Genomic DNA, 15,143 nt, shown 5'->3' on the forward strand with positions numbered 1-15,143 from the left:
CACTGAAGAAGTTGTATTATTACTTAGAAGAAAAGAGGGCCTAAAGTAAGACCTCTGTGTCTTCTGGATACACAAGGCAGGCTGTTCAGGTCAGCACAAGTTCAAGTCATGTTTAAGCCAGAGCAACTTCCCCATATTATCTCCTTTTGTTCTTTTCCATTGACTCGGACATTCAATCAAGATCTAGGTGCTGGGTGCCTGTCTAAGTGCACTGGACAGTGTGGTGGGAAAAGCAGCTGCTGTGGGAATTGGAAAAGACCATGATGCTGTGAAAGATTGAAGGCAGGAGGAGAAGGAAGACAGTGGATGAGATGGTTGGATGGCATCACCAAGTCAATGGACATGAGTTTGAGCAACACCAGGAGACAGTGAAGGATGAGGAAGTCTGCTGCAGTCCATGGGGTCACAAAGAGTCAGACAGGACTTAAACAACACCATATCCTCTATCCCAGGACATTTTAGTAAATGGATGTTTGGAGCAGGGAAGTTGGAGTAGAACCTTACTTTGTCCCCTCCACGCATCAACCTGTTATTGTAGTACGTTCAGGAATAGTGCACCCCTTTCAGGGAAAAGAGAAAGTATGAACAACAGACTTGTTATATCTTTGTTAGTGTCCTCCTCATTTTGTTCTGGGTACCTGTCTCATGTGAAGGTTTCTGTTTTGTTTTACCAACATGTGATTTTCTGTTTTCTTGTTGCGGCAGTATACTTAGGAGTACTATTTCTTGTGAGGGTCATATCCATGGACCAATATTATGCAAATTTTCTTTTATCTTTCAAAACACTGTAATAAGGAGGTGTCCAAATCCTTTAGAAGTTTTGTTTCTTTTTTAATACTGGATTATTTCTTCTATCCTGTGGACAAGGCACTGCTCCCAACATCTAACAGATCTCTGAAACAGTGTGGGTTACTGGAGTCCTCAAGGAGACTCTCAGCTCTAGGAATTTTAAAAATTCTCGACCCCACCCAAGTGTGTTTTCCCTAAAAGAAGAAACTGAAGAACAGAAAGGTTAAGAAACTTGTGAAAGTCACCCAGCTAGAAATTAGCTGAAGTGGGCTTTGAACAATATCTGTGAAACAGATATTGTTTCCTCCACAATCTTTGAAACTTCCTTAGCACTTCCCTTACATCTCCTGGGCCTCTCACCCAAGAGGGAACCTGTCACTTGATTAAAGGTAAGAGACATGAAACTGGCAGTCTCTCCCCCATCCTTCATCCTTTGCCTTTGCCAGGAAAGGCGTTGATAAACAAATGGCAAGGAGGAGGTGGGGCAAGGTGGGGTTGAAGGAAGGGACTCAGTTTGTCAAGACAACACTGGGGCCTACCCCTGTCCAGTATCCTTTAAATGGGAACTCCAGTCCCCACCTCCACATCTAGCCTAGGACCCAGGGAGCCTTCTTCCATTAATGACCATTTTGTTTCCTGGCAGCCTCATTTCTGCAGACCTTTCTCTCCACAAGATCACAACCCAGGACCTAGTGCATTGAAGGATTTCCTAGAGAGAACATTTAAACGTTCTTTGAGCATTCATGGATGGAGTGCCTGGCAGGTTGAAGGCCTCAGTGAAATGGACAAGGACCTGCCCTCATAGAGTGGACATTATAATAAGAAGTAGGGAGAGGTAGACAGTGACTCAAGAGGGTCGTTTCAGATAGTGACATAAGCCATTGAGGAAAATAAAACAGGGATATGTGCTGGAGAGAGCTACTTTACATGGAGGAGGGGATTGCTCATGAATGCCTCTCCAATGGTGACATCAGAGGCAAGTTTAAGTGGCAAGGAGACAAGGAAGCATTCCAGACAGGACAGACTAGCTGGGACCTACCTGCTTCCTCCCATTGGCTCCCTGACTTGGGTCAGATTCCAGCTGCTGAGTGGAGGGTCTTCCTCAGAGCTGTCTCCCCACCAGACCAAGCACTGAGCCCAGAAGCTGGTTCTTTTCAGCCACAGCTCCGCAGTGCCCAGCACTGTGCCTGCCACACAGCAGGCAATCAGCAAATCTTCCATAATTCATGATTATATGATGGATTGACTATATACTCAAGGGTTTCCTTGAGTGTGAGATGCAAGCACCCAGCCTTAGCCAGGAGTTTCCTGATCTGGGGTCCCTGACACTTTGGGGGTTGGGAGGGAAACCTATAAAACCCTGTACTTCCAGGCAAGGTCTGGGTAATACTGAACCCTCAGGGCTTTACTGGGGAGGAGGGATTTCTTGAAGGAGACAGAGATCATGGGAGGGATGACCCTGGAGAGAGAGGCCCCCTCAAGGCCTGGTGGGCTGAACCCTGGGCTGAGAGTCATCATGACTCCTGAACTGATATGTGAACTGGCTTGGAAAAGCCACCTCCTCCCTTGGGAGTCTTGGTTTCCTCAGCATGTAAGTAGGGGCTTAGATGATTCCAGGTCCCTTTCCCCAGAACAACCCAGGCTCTGGAGTAGGGGAGGGTACAAGATGGGTGGACCTCACCTAGGAAGCAGCTGAGGACATCCTTGTCTCCACTGCATCCCAACCCAGGACCTGAGTGCACCAGTGAAGGGAGGAGAGGAGTCTGCAGGAGGAGGGATGGGAGGGGAGACGAGGTCCAAGAGCGCTTTCCACCAGGGAATGACAAAGACACATATTTCAAATCCCTGCTTTGCTTCCTCAGAAATAAAACAAAGCGGAAATTCCCTGGCTGTCCACTGGATACAACTCTGTTCTCCCACTGCACAGGGCACAGATTACATCCCTGGTTGGGGATTTAAGGTCCCAATACCAAAAAAAAAAAAGAATAAAATGGGGGAAACCAAACCTACTACTTAGAATGAGTGTGAATTTAAAAAAAGAAAAACTGAGGGGAAAGGACCCTTAGAGACCCTTTTCTCACGCCAAGGGCCCATTCAGAGGCAACACATCCAAAACCAAGTCCCAAATCCCAGGCCAGGGCAGAAAAGGGGCAGATGCTGTCCCCTGGTGGATAAGTCTGTCACTGCCTAAGTCTGAAGCAAAGGAGAGGAGTCTAGTTTGACAGGTTCCTTTCCTTCCTTCTGGGGTCTTTTTGTGTGTTTGTTAGTCTGGCCATGTCACCCAGCTTGTGGGATCTTAGTTCCCCTACCAGGTATTGAACCCTTGCCCTTGGCAATGAAAGCGTGGAGACCTAACCACTGAACTGCAAGGGAATTCCCCTGGAGTCTTCTTTTCAGACAGGACATTCACTACAGTTTGAGGTTGGGAATAGAAAAGCCACCCTTTTCAAGTGTTTTTTGTAGAGGTAAGATGAGATGTAAATGAACATTTTCTGAGCAGGAAATTTGATTTCAGTGACATTTCTTATGCTTTTGCTGCTGCTAAGTCGCTTCAGTCGTGTCCGACTCTGTGTGACCCCATAGACAGCAGCCTACCAGGCTCTGCCGTCCCTGGGGTTCTCCAGGCAAGAACACTGGAGTGGGTTGCCATTTACTTCTCCAATGATTTTACTGAGGGCCTAATAGCTGGAGCTGGGAAGGCAGAGGTGGGAGGAGGCTGGAGGCTGGAGAAGGTTGTGAAGAGGCAGTTGCAGCAATTCGTGGTGTCTTAGGAGACAGATCCACTCGGGGACAGATTCCAGCATCCATCTGCACAGGAGACTGGCACTAGGGGAGACCTTGGCCTCAGGAGGGCCGTCGGGTGATCAGGAAGCAACAGCAGCCAGAGCCCCAAGAGGGTGACGGTGCCGTGGGAGCAACCACCAACAGTTGCCAGATGGGAGGAATATGCCCACCAGAGAGAGACAGGGAGGTGAGTTGAGGGGAGAAAGCCAGGCTCACACTGTGCAGGGAACTCGCTGTTGGCCAGTTATCTGAGCTGAGGAACTCTTTAGCGCATTCACAACAGGGGCCAATCCCGAGACCTTACATACTTGATTCAGCTTTTTAAAAAAATATTTTTTATTTGCCTCACAGCTTGGGTGAATTTTAATTCTGGACTAGGGATCAAACTCATGTCCCCTACACTGGGAGGCAGACTCTTAACCACTGGACCACCAGAAAGTCCCCGATTCAGCTTTTTGATTTCATAGATTTCTGTCAAGTCACCCATGTTATCTGACCCACATTGGAAGGGGGCGTAACTTTGAATAGGTGCATGCTCTGATGAGAGTTTGTCAGAATCATCTGGAGGACTTGGTAAAAACAGATTGCTCGGGCCCCCTTCCAGAATTTCTGATTCAGTGTGTCTCAGGCTCTCAGGCCCAAGAACGTGCATTTCTAACAAGTCCTAAGGGGATAACGATGCTTCTGGACTGGGGACCACTCTAGAGAGACCACTGACATGGAAGATGAATTCCAGTCCCGGCCTGAACATATCCAGAGAAGCTCCTGGGCAGATTACTTATCTCTCTCAGCCTCAACCTCTTCTGTAAATGGGATGAAAATATTTATCTCTTAGTGTCATTATGAGAATTAAAGAAAATAAAATGTGTGAAGGACTCAGCAAAGAGGTTGGCACAAAGTCCTCCTAGCTATTTAGCTTATCTCCATGAATAAAAAAATTTGGCCCAGGAAGCCAGTTTCATCTTCCTCAGAAAGCATACTAAATGACATATGCAAAACTGCAATTTCTTTTTCAACGTGTATGACTTAAAGCATTGCTTCTAACCTTTAATGTTCGCACAAGGGACTTCCCTGGTAATCCAGTGCCTAAGACTACGTGCTCCTGTGCAGGGGGGCTCAGTCCCACATGCTGAAACTGAGTGTTCACATGCTACAGCTAAAAGAGCTCACGTGTTGCCCACATGCGACAACGAAGATCGAAGATCCCTCAAGCCCCATCTAGGACACAGGGCAGCCAAATAAAATTAAATTTAAAAGTGCACACGGGCAGTAGAGACACAGACATAGAGAAAAATCTTGTGGACACAGCAGGGGGAAAGAGAAGGTGGGATGAATTGAAAGAGTAGCACTGAAATCTATATACAGAGCGTGCATGGGTGTGTGCTAAGTCACTTCCATCAAGTCTGACTCACAGTGACCCTAGGGGCTCTAGTCCACCAGGCTCCTCTGTCCATGGGATTCTCCAGGCAAGAATATTGGAGTGGGTTACCATGCCCTCCTCCAGGGGCTCTTCCTCACCCAGGGGTCAAACCTCTAGCGCCACCTGGAAGCCTCATATATACACTACCAAATGTAAAATAGGTAGGCATTGGGTATTTGCTCCATGACCCAGGGAGCTCAACCTAGTGGGGTGGGATGGAAAGGGAGGTAGGAGGGACGTTCAACAGGGAGGGGACATATGCATACCCATGGTTGATTCATGTTGATGTCTGGCAGAAATCAACATCGATGTGGTAAAGCAATTATCCTCCAATTAAAAATAAATAAAGTACACATGGGTACCCTGTGGACCCTACTAAATTCAGATTCTGGATCGGCAGGGATTCTGGATTGAATCGTGCCCCCGAACTTCATACTTGAAGCGCTATTTGGAGGCGAGACACCTGGGGGGTGGGACGCATCTAGTTTAAGAAGAGGTCATGAGGATGGGGCCCTCTTATTGGGATTAGTTCCCTTATGAGATGAGACACCAGAGAGCTTATTCTTTCTCTGTCTAGCACATGAAGACATGGAGAGAAATCTGCCATCTGGAAGCCAAGGAGAGGGCTCTCACTGGAACCTTGCCAGGCTGGAACCCTGATTGAGGACATCCAGTCTCCAAAACTGTGAGAAAATACATTTTCGTTCTTTAAGCCACAAGCCTATGGCATTTTGCTTCAGCAGCCCTGGCAGCCCCTTCAAAAAAAGCCAGAGGTCTGACTTGTGCCTGCATCCTGCATTTCTAACCAGCTCCAAGGTGATGGGGCTGTAGCTGTTCACAGACCACACTTTGAGCAGGAAGGGTCTAGAACAGATTTCTAGAGAGTTTCCCACAAGGCTGTATATTTTCCCTGATAAATAGTACTTTCAGTGTTCTCCTGGAAGTGGACAACAGAGATGTTATTATCACCCCAAACCCCTAAATGGAGAAGAGCATGGCAACCCACTCCAATATTCTTCCCTGGAGAATCCCATGAACAGGGGAAACTAGCGGGCTACAGTCCATGGGGTCACAAAGAGTCGGACACAACTGAAGTGACTTAGCACAAACCTCTAACAGCTCTGTCCCATCAGAGGCACCCAGCAAATCAGTGTCGGATGAAAGAATGGATGAGTGAAGGTTTGTGTCTGACAGCTGGTTGCCTGGCCTTGTGGGAAGATCTCTGGACTTGGGAGACCTTTAGAAGTATCATGGGTGAGTCTGGTGCCTCTCTCCCCTGAGACTTGGTGGTGGGAACTTTCCCCAGGGAAACGAGTGATGTACAATGAGATTATGACCAGGAATGTGCCAAAAGCAGCGCCTGGTTCCCCCACAGGGACACTAACAAACCATCAGTGGGTAGATCTGAGGCCTGGGAACAGTTTCTTGAGGGACTTTCCTGGTGGTCCAGTGGTTGGGACCCTGTGCTTCCAAAGCAGAGGTTGGGGGTTTGAACCTGTTTGGTGAAGTAACATCCCATGCCACACGGTGTGGCCACAAATTGTTTTAATTAAAAAAAAAAAAAAAAAGCTAGTTCCTTGACTTCTGGATTGGAACTCCCTGATGCAAGGCTCAGTCAGTCTCCTTACCTGGAAGTTGGCCAGACCAACTGAGTCAAGGTCAGTTGGACCCAGGTAGGAGGATAAGAATGAGTGTAGGTGAGTGGGGCAGGACGAAGGCAGGGAAACTTACATCTCGCTGTAGTTTTTGTTTAATTTTATATGTCTGCTTAAGAACCACTTTTTTATTTTCTATGATGCAGAAAATATTTCTGTGCCTGATTTCACCCATTCTTTTCCTGTTGAATGGTTCATCTTTTATACTAAATTCCAGGGGCTGTTTATACATTAGAAAGATAAATACTTCTTCCGTGATTGACATGGCAAATATTTATTCTTTTTGTCTAGTTAATTTTCTCTCAGCATGTCGATTGATGGATTGTGTTTTGGCTGTGCAGCCACTTCTTTGCTAATCTCGGGCTCTCTCTAGTTGGAGCAAGTGGGGGCTGCTCTTTAGTTGCAGTGCCCCGGCTTCTCATTTCGGCGGCTTTTCTTGTGGAGCACAGGATACAGGCACACAGGCTTTAGTCGTTGTGGCTCATGGGCTCTGGAGCACCGGCTCGGTAGTTGTGCCACAGGGATTTGTTGCCTCAAATCATGTGGGATCTTTCCAGACCAGGGGCTGAACCCATGTCCCCTGCAATGACAGGCAGATTTTTAACCACTTGACCACCAGGGAAGCCCACAAATATTTTTTTCTTGCTTTACCTATTTTGCTGTTCATCACCTGTAAGGGAAGTGACACACCTGGGCAGGTGCTAGGAGTAGAGAGACCCAGGCCGGAAATCGTTCCTGCCCTGAGGGCACCTCCAACTCAGAATGGAGACTAAAACACCTGTGCAAATGGGCAGAACAGCAGGTAGGACAAGGAGGAAGTCTATGAGACATGAACAGATGATGGAAGTGTTGGGACCGCAGCAACCCCTTCTCAGGGAAACCAAATGAGTGAGCAGACGATGGTCTGAGCACCCAGCCTGAACAGACCTCATAGGATGGGAGGCCTGAAGAGTTGTCAGGCCCAGGCTAAGCACATTTTACATTATCTCATTTGTCCCTCATCCATTTAGTCAACACATATTCACAAGAACTATGCACATTTGGAGCACTGTCATAGGTGCTGAGAAAGGCTCAGCAAACAAAAGGTTTCCCATCAAGGTGAAAGATAATACAGCACTATTGGCTGTATATTTGTGAATATACCTACATTCCATGTGTCTGTGTCCATATCTACATGTATAGCTATGCCATTTGAGCATCATGGGTGTAAATCTGACTTGGCGGCCAGCAGAAATACAAGACCAGAGAAAGTGGGATGTGAAACAGGAAGGCTCAGGGTGAGTAGGTAGAGATAGCTCACAACACTGTAAAATGGTATCATTCCTATTTTACAGGCAAAATGTGACTTTCCCTGGGGTGTACTCATGAAGGCATTCCCATGTGCTTGCATTTCCACGTGTGACTTCACAAGTACTCTAATCAGAGAGGCATTCTTAATCATCCCAATTGAAATATCAGGAGCCAGCCAGTTCAGTCACTCAGTCGTGTCCGACTCTTTGTGATCCCATGGACTGCAGCACACTGGGCTTCCCTCTCCATCACCAACTCCCAGAGCTTACTCAAACTCATGTCCATTGAGTTGGTGAGGCCATCCAACCATTTCATCCTCTGTCATCCATCCCCTTCTCCTCCCGCCTTCAATCTTTCCCAGCATCAGGGTCTTTTCCAATGAATCGGTTCTTAGAATCAGGTGGCCAAAGTATTGGGCCAAAGTACTGGACCTTCAGCTTCAGCATCAGTCCTTCTAATGAATATTCAGGACTGATTTCCTTTAGGATGGACTGGTTTGATCTTGAAGTCCAGGAAACTCTCAAGAGTCTTCTCCAACACCACAATTCAAAAGCATCAATTCTGGACCCCTGGTTTAAAAAAACCTGAGGCCCCAGTGGTTAGCAGGATGCTTGAATGGGAATCCTGATTTTGTTTCACATTAGGCAATTGCTTAGTCTCTCAGCACTTCCATCGGCACCGGTGCTTTCTATTAGAATTATGTGACTCACACAATGTAACTTTTTTCCCCCTTTGGACAAGCTGTGTGGCTTTGGGGACCCCAGGTCCCCAACCAAGGATGGAACCTGGGCTCCTGAACTGAAAATACTGAGGCCTAACCACTGGACTGCCAGGAAATTCCATCCCGCAGGTAAATTTAAATATTCTTAGGCATAAAAAAAAAAAAATAAAGAGAAGCAAGTGAAATTAAGTTTAATATGTTAACTCAGGATATTTCAGAAATGCTCTAGTGGTCCAGTGGATAGAACTCCATGCCTTCGATGACAAGGGCCTGGGTTCCATCCCTCCTCAGCGTTCTTCCAAACGCTGTGGAGGCTCCTCCCCAGGAAAAAAAGATATATCTAAAACATCATTTCAATATGTAATTAATATCAACATTACAGAGATATCTTATAGTCTTTAATACTAAGTCTTTGAAAGCCTAAGTGTGTTTTACACTTTCAATACCTCTGAATTGGGAGGAACCACCTGCCGGGCGCTTCCTGGCTGCATGTGGCTAGTGGCTGTGACAGCTCAGATCAACAGAATGGTGGTGGCGGTTGTTCAGTCGCTAAGTCCTGAGTCTTTTGCGACCCCCTGGACAGCAGGCTGCCAGGCTACTCTGTCCATGGGATTTCCCAGGCAAGAACAGCAGAGTGTGTTGCCATTTCCTTCTCCAGAGGATTTCCCGAGCCAGGAATAGAACCCAGGTTTCCTGTATTACAGGCGAATTCTTTACGATCTGAGCCACCAGCTTAGCCAACAGCTGAGGAGGAGGGGTAGGGAAACGAGGTCCTACGCGGAGGGAGCTTTCGGTAGGAAGCTCGGGATCGGTTTGGTTAGTAGGGGCACCGAAGCACGGGCGCTGGAGTTGGAGTGAACCCCTCCCGCGGCCCGGCCCCGCCCTCCGCATCCACACGCCCCCTCCCTTCCCCACTGTGGGCCATCCGCCTTCCGCCTGGCAGGGAAGCCCCCTCCACACACCCGACCCTACGGAGCCCCTCTCTCCGCAGGCGGAGGCCTGTGTAACACACTGCAGTCCGGGAGTTTCTAGCGAGTGAGTCTTGCGACCTTGTCTTCAGGAAAACTCTCGGCCAACAGCTCGTCGCACGGGTCCCTCTCGCCGCCCACCCCGCACCCCCTCCGGTCGGGTCTCACCTCTCCACTAGCACCAAGGAGGAGCTCCCCTGCCGCCGCCCCGAGGCCGTCCCCAGGGCTCTGCGGTCCCGCCGGAGCCACGCCTTCTCGGCGACAGAGGGCGGGGCATGCAGATTCGAGACGGCTCTTCGGCTCGAGAACCACAAAGCCAGGGCAGATGCGGGATTTCTCTTTTACAATGTGGAGAACACAACTTCTGCTCGAGAGTCTGGTGTAGTGCCGCCAGAGCACTGTCAACGAGGCAAAGGAAGGGAGACCTGGAGTGAGCGGGGACCCGGTCACACTGAGTACAACATGCACGACAGCAGGACGGTGACAGCGACGGGCGGTGACCCGGTATCGCTTCTCGGCCTTTTGGCTAAGATCAAGTGTAGTATCTGTTCTTATCAGTTTAATATCTGATACGTCCTCTATCCGAGGACAATATATTAAATGGATTTTTGGAGCAGGGAGTTGGAATAGGAGCTTGCTCCGTCCACTCCACGCATCGACCTGGTATTGCAGTACCTCCAGGAACGGTGCACCCCCTCGGGGACACTGATGGAAGTACCCAAAGGCAGAAACTGGCCCTTTCCTGTAAAGGATTTGGCTATCTCAGGGAGTTTTTTGGGTTTGTCTACATGCTTTGTTTTTTCTTCCTGGCATGAGGGATGAGATCTTCTGTCTATGCACCCCTGACTTACTTCTCTTGATGTCTCTAACGTTACTTCCGTAATCATGTTTTCTGACTTCAGGCACTTCCCGCTGAAAGCCACGAAGATCCGCCTGCAGTCTAGGTTAAAATGACGGGTTTTCGGCTCAGTGTGTGTGTTGTTTATACTGGGATTTTGTTTATACAGGTCACTGCCCGACAAAGAGAGATGAGTACCATTGCAGAAGTTGTGTTATTACTTGGAGTTAATACTTAGAAGAGAAAGAGCCTAAAGTAAGAGCCAGTGTGTCTTTTGGATACACAAGGCAGGCTCTTCAGCTCAGCACAAAGTTCAAATCATATATAAACCAGAAAGGCTTCCCCATATTATCTTCTTTCCTCCTTTTCCATTGACTCTGGCATTCGACCAAGATCTAGGTCTAGGTGCTGGGTGCACCGTTCTTGGTGCACCCTGTCGGGGACACTTACTGAAGTACCCAAAGGCAGAAACTGGCTCTTCCCTGGAGTCAGCTAGATCAGGAACGAACTTTCTTTTTACTACAGTCTGCAAGTGTACATTTGTGGGATCCGCTTAAACCTCTATTTTTCTGAAAGAACCCTGTTCTGCTCTACGGTCTTGGAAGAGTATCTTGCTGCCCTCATAACTCACTTGATACAAGCTACAAAAGGAGCTGGTGTCCAAGCTCCCACCTGATAGTCCAGTCCCTCCTGATGCCATCTTCAAATGAGAACGAGAACATTAGCTTGGATCTTCTGTTTCTATGCCCCCACCTTCTCTTGATATCTCTAATATTACTTCTGTGTTTTGTTTTCTGTCTTCAAGAAGTTCCTGCTCAAAAACACCGAATTCCACCTGGAATCGAAGTTAAAATGACGGGTTTTCCACTCAGTGTGTCGGTTGTACTGGGATTTCGTTTATCCAGGTGACTGACTGACAAGGAGAGGTCAGTGCCACTGACAGAGTTGTATTATTCCTTAGAGTTCTGAAGAGAAGAGGGCCTAAAGTAAGACCACTGTGTCTTTTGGATACACAAGGCAGGCTTTGAGGTTAGCACAAAGTTCAAATCTTGAATAAGCCAGAAGGAATGACTCTTGCTGAGGGTGAAGGAGGAGAGTGAAAAAGCTGGCTTAAAACTCAGTACTGGACTTCCTTCCTAGCCCAGTGATTAAGAATCCACTTGCCAATGGCAAGGGATGGGTTCAAATACTGGTCCAGGAAGATTTCACATGCCCTGAGGCAACGAAGCCTCTTTAACACACCTACTGAGCCTGTACTCTAGAGCCCATAAACCACAATTAGAGAGTAGCACCCGCTGGCAACTAGAGAAGACTCTAGCATCAGTGAAGACCCAGTGCAGCCAAAAATAAATAATTAATTTTTTAAAAAACCCTCAATAGTAAAAACACTAAGGTCATGACATCTGGTCCCATCACTGCATTGCTAATTGAACGGGGGAAATGTGGAAGCAGTGACAGATTTCCTCTTCTTGGGCTCTAAAATCACTGAGGATGGTGACTGCAGCCAGGAAATCAGAAGATGATTGCTTCTTGGCAGGAAAGCTATGACAACCTAGACAGCGTGTTAAAAAGCAAAGACATCACTTTATCGACAGTGGTCCCTATAGTCAAGGCTGTGGTCTTTCCAGTAGTCATTTAGGGATGTGAGAGCTGGACTATAAAGATGTCAGAGGCCAAAGAACTTTGGAACTCTGGTGCTGGAGAAGACTCCTGAGAGTCCCTTGGACCACAAGGAGATGAAACCAGTCCGTCTTAAAGGAAATCAACCCTGAATTGTCCTTGGAAAGATTGATGCTGAAGCTGAAGCTCCAATACTTTGGCCACCTGATGGGAAGAACCCACTCCCTGGAAAAGACTGTGATGCTGGGAAAGATTGAAAGCAGGAGAGGAAGACAGAGGATGAGATGGTTGGATGGCATCACCACATCAATGGACATGAGTTTGAGCAACTCCAGGAGATACTGAAGGACCGGAAAGTCTGGGCATGATGCAATCTACAAGGTTGCAAAGAGTCAGACAGGACTTAGCAACCGAACAACATGAAACAACACCAGATCCTCTATGCCAGGACTTTTTAGTAAATGGATGTTTGGAGCAAGGAGTTGGAATAGAACTTTACTCCATCCACTCCACCCATTGACCTGGTATGGTAGTACCTGCAGGAATAGTGCACCCCTCTCAGGGGAAAGAGCAAGTATGAACAACAGGCTTCTTACATCTTTTCCAGTGTTTTCCTTGTTTTGCTCTGGGTACCTGTCTCATGTGAAGGTTTCTGTTTTGTTTTATCAACGTGTGATTTTCTGTTGTCCTGTTGGGGCGGTTTACTTAGGAGTACTGTTTCTTGTGAGGGTTCTATCCATGGACCAACATTATGCAAATTTTCCTTTAAGTGTCAAAACACTGTATACGGAGCTGTCCAGATCACTTACTACTTTTGTTTCTTTTTCATACGGGATTATTTCTTCTAGCCTGTGGACAAGGCCCTGCTCCCAACACCTAACAGATCTCTGAAACAGTGTGGGTTTGCTGGAGTCCTCAGGGGAAGACCCTCAGGTCTAGGAATTTTTTAAATTCTTGGCTCCACCCAAGTGTATTTTCTCTAAAAAAAGAAACTGAAGAACAGAAAGGTTAAGAAACTTGTGAAAGTCACCCGGCTAGAAATTAGCTGAAGTGGGCTGTGAACGATATCTGATTCACAGATCTTGTTTCCTCGACAATCTTTGAAACTTCCTAGCTCCTCTCTTACATCTCCTGGACTTCTCACCCAAGGGGGAACCTGTCACTTGATTAAAGATAAGAGACCTGAAACTGGCAGGCTCTCCCCCATCCTTCATCCTTTGCCTTTGCCAGGAAAGGCGTTGATAAACAAATGGCAAGGACGAGGTGGGACAAAGTGGGGGTGAAGGAAGGGACCCAGTTTGTCAGGGCAACACCGGGGACTGGCCCAGTCCAGTATCCTTTAAATGGGATTTCCAGTCCCCATCTCCACATCCAGCCTGGAGCCCATGGAACCTTCCTCCATTAATGACCATTTTGTTTCCCTGCAGCCTCATTTCTGAGGACCTTGTCCACAAGATCACAGCCCAGGACAGAGTGCATTGGAGGATTCCTAAAGAGAACATTCAAACGTTTCTTACTTTGAGGATTCATGGATGGAATGCTTGCCAGGTTGAAGGCCTCAGTGAAATGGATAAGGACCTGCCCTCATAGAGTGAACATTATAGTAAGAAATAGGGAGAGACAGACAATGACTCTAGAGGGTCATTTCAGATAGTGACATAAGCCATCGAGGAAAATAAAACAGGGAAATGTTCTGGACAGTGACTGGGGGGAGAGCTACTTTACATGGGGGAGGGGTGCTCAAGAAGGCCTCTCCAATGATGACATCAGAGGCAAGTTTAAGTGGCCAGGAGGCAAGGAAACATTCCAGAAGTAGGACAGACTAGCTAGAACCTACCGCTTCCTCCCATTGGCTCCCTGACCTGGGTCAGATTCCAGCTGCTGAGTGGAGGGTCTTCCTCAGAGCTCTCTCCCCACCAGACTAAGGGCTGAGCCCAGAAGCTGGTTCTTCTCAGCCGCAGCTCTGTAGTGCCCAGCACTGTGCCTGCCACACAGCAGGCAATCAGGGAATCCTCCATAATTCATGACTATATGATGGATTGACTAAATGTACTCAAGAGTCTCCTTGAGTGTGGGAACCAAGCACCCAGCCTTAGCCGGGAGTTTCCTGGTCTCCGGTCCCTGACACTTTGGGGGTTGGGAGGGATACCTATAAAACCCTGTACTTTCAGGCAAGGTCTGGGTAATACTGAACCCTCAGGCCTTTACTGGGGAAGAGGGATTTCTTAGAGGAGAAAACAGAGGCCATGGGAGGGATGAGCCTGGAGAGAGAGGCCCCCCTCAAGGCCTGGTGGGCTGAACCCTGGGCTGAGAGTCATCATGAGTCTCGTCCTGACAAGTGAACTGGCTTGGAAAAGCCACCTCCCCCCTTGGAGCCTTGGTTTCCTCAGCATGTAATGAGGGGCTTAGATGATTCCAGGTCGCTTTCCCCAGGACAACTCAGGCTCTGGAGTAAAGGAGGGTACAAGATGGGTGGAGCTCTCCTAGTAAGCAGCTGAGGACATCCTTGTCTCCACTGCATCCCAACCGAGGACCTGTCTGAGTGCACAACTGAAGGGAGGAGAGGAGTCTAAAAACAGGAGGAGGAGGAGGGATGGGAGGGGAGACGAGGTCCAAGAGCGGCTTCCGCCAGGGAATCACATAGACACGAATTTCAAATTCCCGCTTTGCTTCCTCAAGAATACACTGGAGAGGGAATTCCCCAGTGGTCCAGGGTTAGAATTCTGTTCTTCCACTGTACAGGACACAGGTTACATTCCTGATTTGGGAAATAAGATGCCAAGGCCAAGAAAAGAAAGAATAAAATGGGGGAAACACAACCTAATACTTAGAATGAATGTGAAAAGAAAAACTGTGGGAAGGGGCCCCTTAGAGACCCTTTTCTCCCACCAGGGGCCCATTCGGACGCAACTCATCCAAAACCAAGTCCCAGAGCCCGGGCCAGAGCAGAAAAGGGGCAGATGCTTTCCCCTGGTGGTTCCGTCTGTCACTGCCCAAGTCTGAAGCAAAGTGGTGTGAAGTTGAACAGGTTCCTTTCTCTCCTTCTTGGGTTTTTTGT

General features: G+C 47.9%; 1 long non-coding RNA gene and 1 other non-coding gene across 2 annotated transcripts; one reads left to right on the plus strand and one right to left on the minus strand.

Annotated features, from left to right (window-relative positions):
- Nucleotides 1-8,834: 8,834 nt before the first annotated feature.
- On the minus strand, nt 8,835-9,945 carry LOC112583660. The gene is made up of 3 exons (XR_003107768.3): nt 9,796-9,945; nt 9,106-9,352; nt 8,835-8,999 (listed from the first exon to the last, which is right to left on the minus strand). It is a non-coding gene; the product is annotated as an uncharacterized LOC112583660 (long non-coding RNA).
- Nucleotides 9,946-10,133: 188 nt separating this feature from the next.
- LOC112584184 lies at nt 10,134-10,324 on the plus strand. The gene has a single exon (XR_003108523.2). It is a non-coding gene; the product is annotated as a U2 spliceosomal RNA (small nuclear RNA).
- Nucleotides 10,325-15,143: the final 4,819 nt, after the last annotated feature.

The sequence above is a fragment of the Bubalus bubalis genome, chromosome 3, assembly GCF_019923935.1.
Source record: "Bubalus bubalis isolate 160015118507 breed Murrah chromosome 3, NDDB_SH_1, whole genome shotgun sequence".
Taxonomy (NCBI): domain Eukaryota; kingdom Metazoa; phylum Chordata; class Mammalia; order Artiodactyla; family Bovidae; genus Bubalus; species Bubalus bubalis.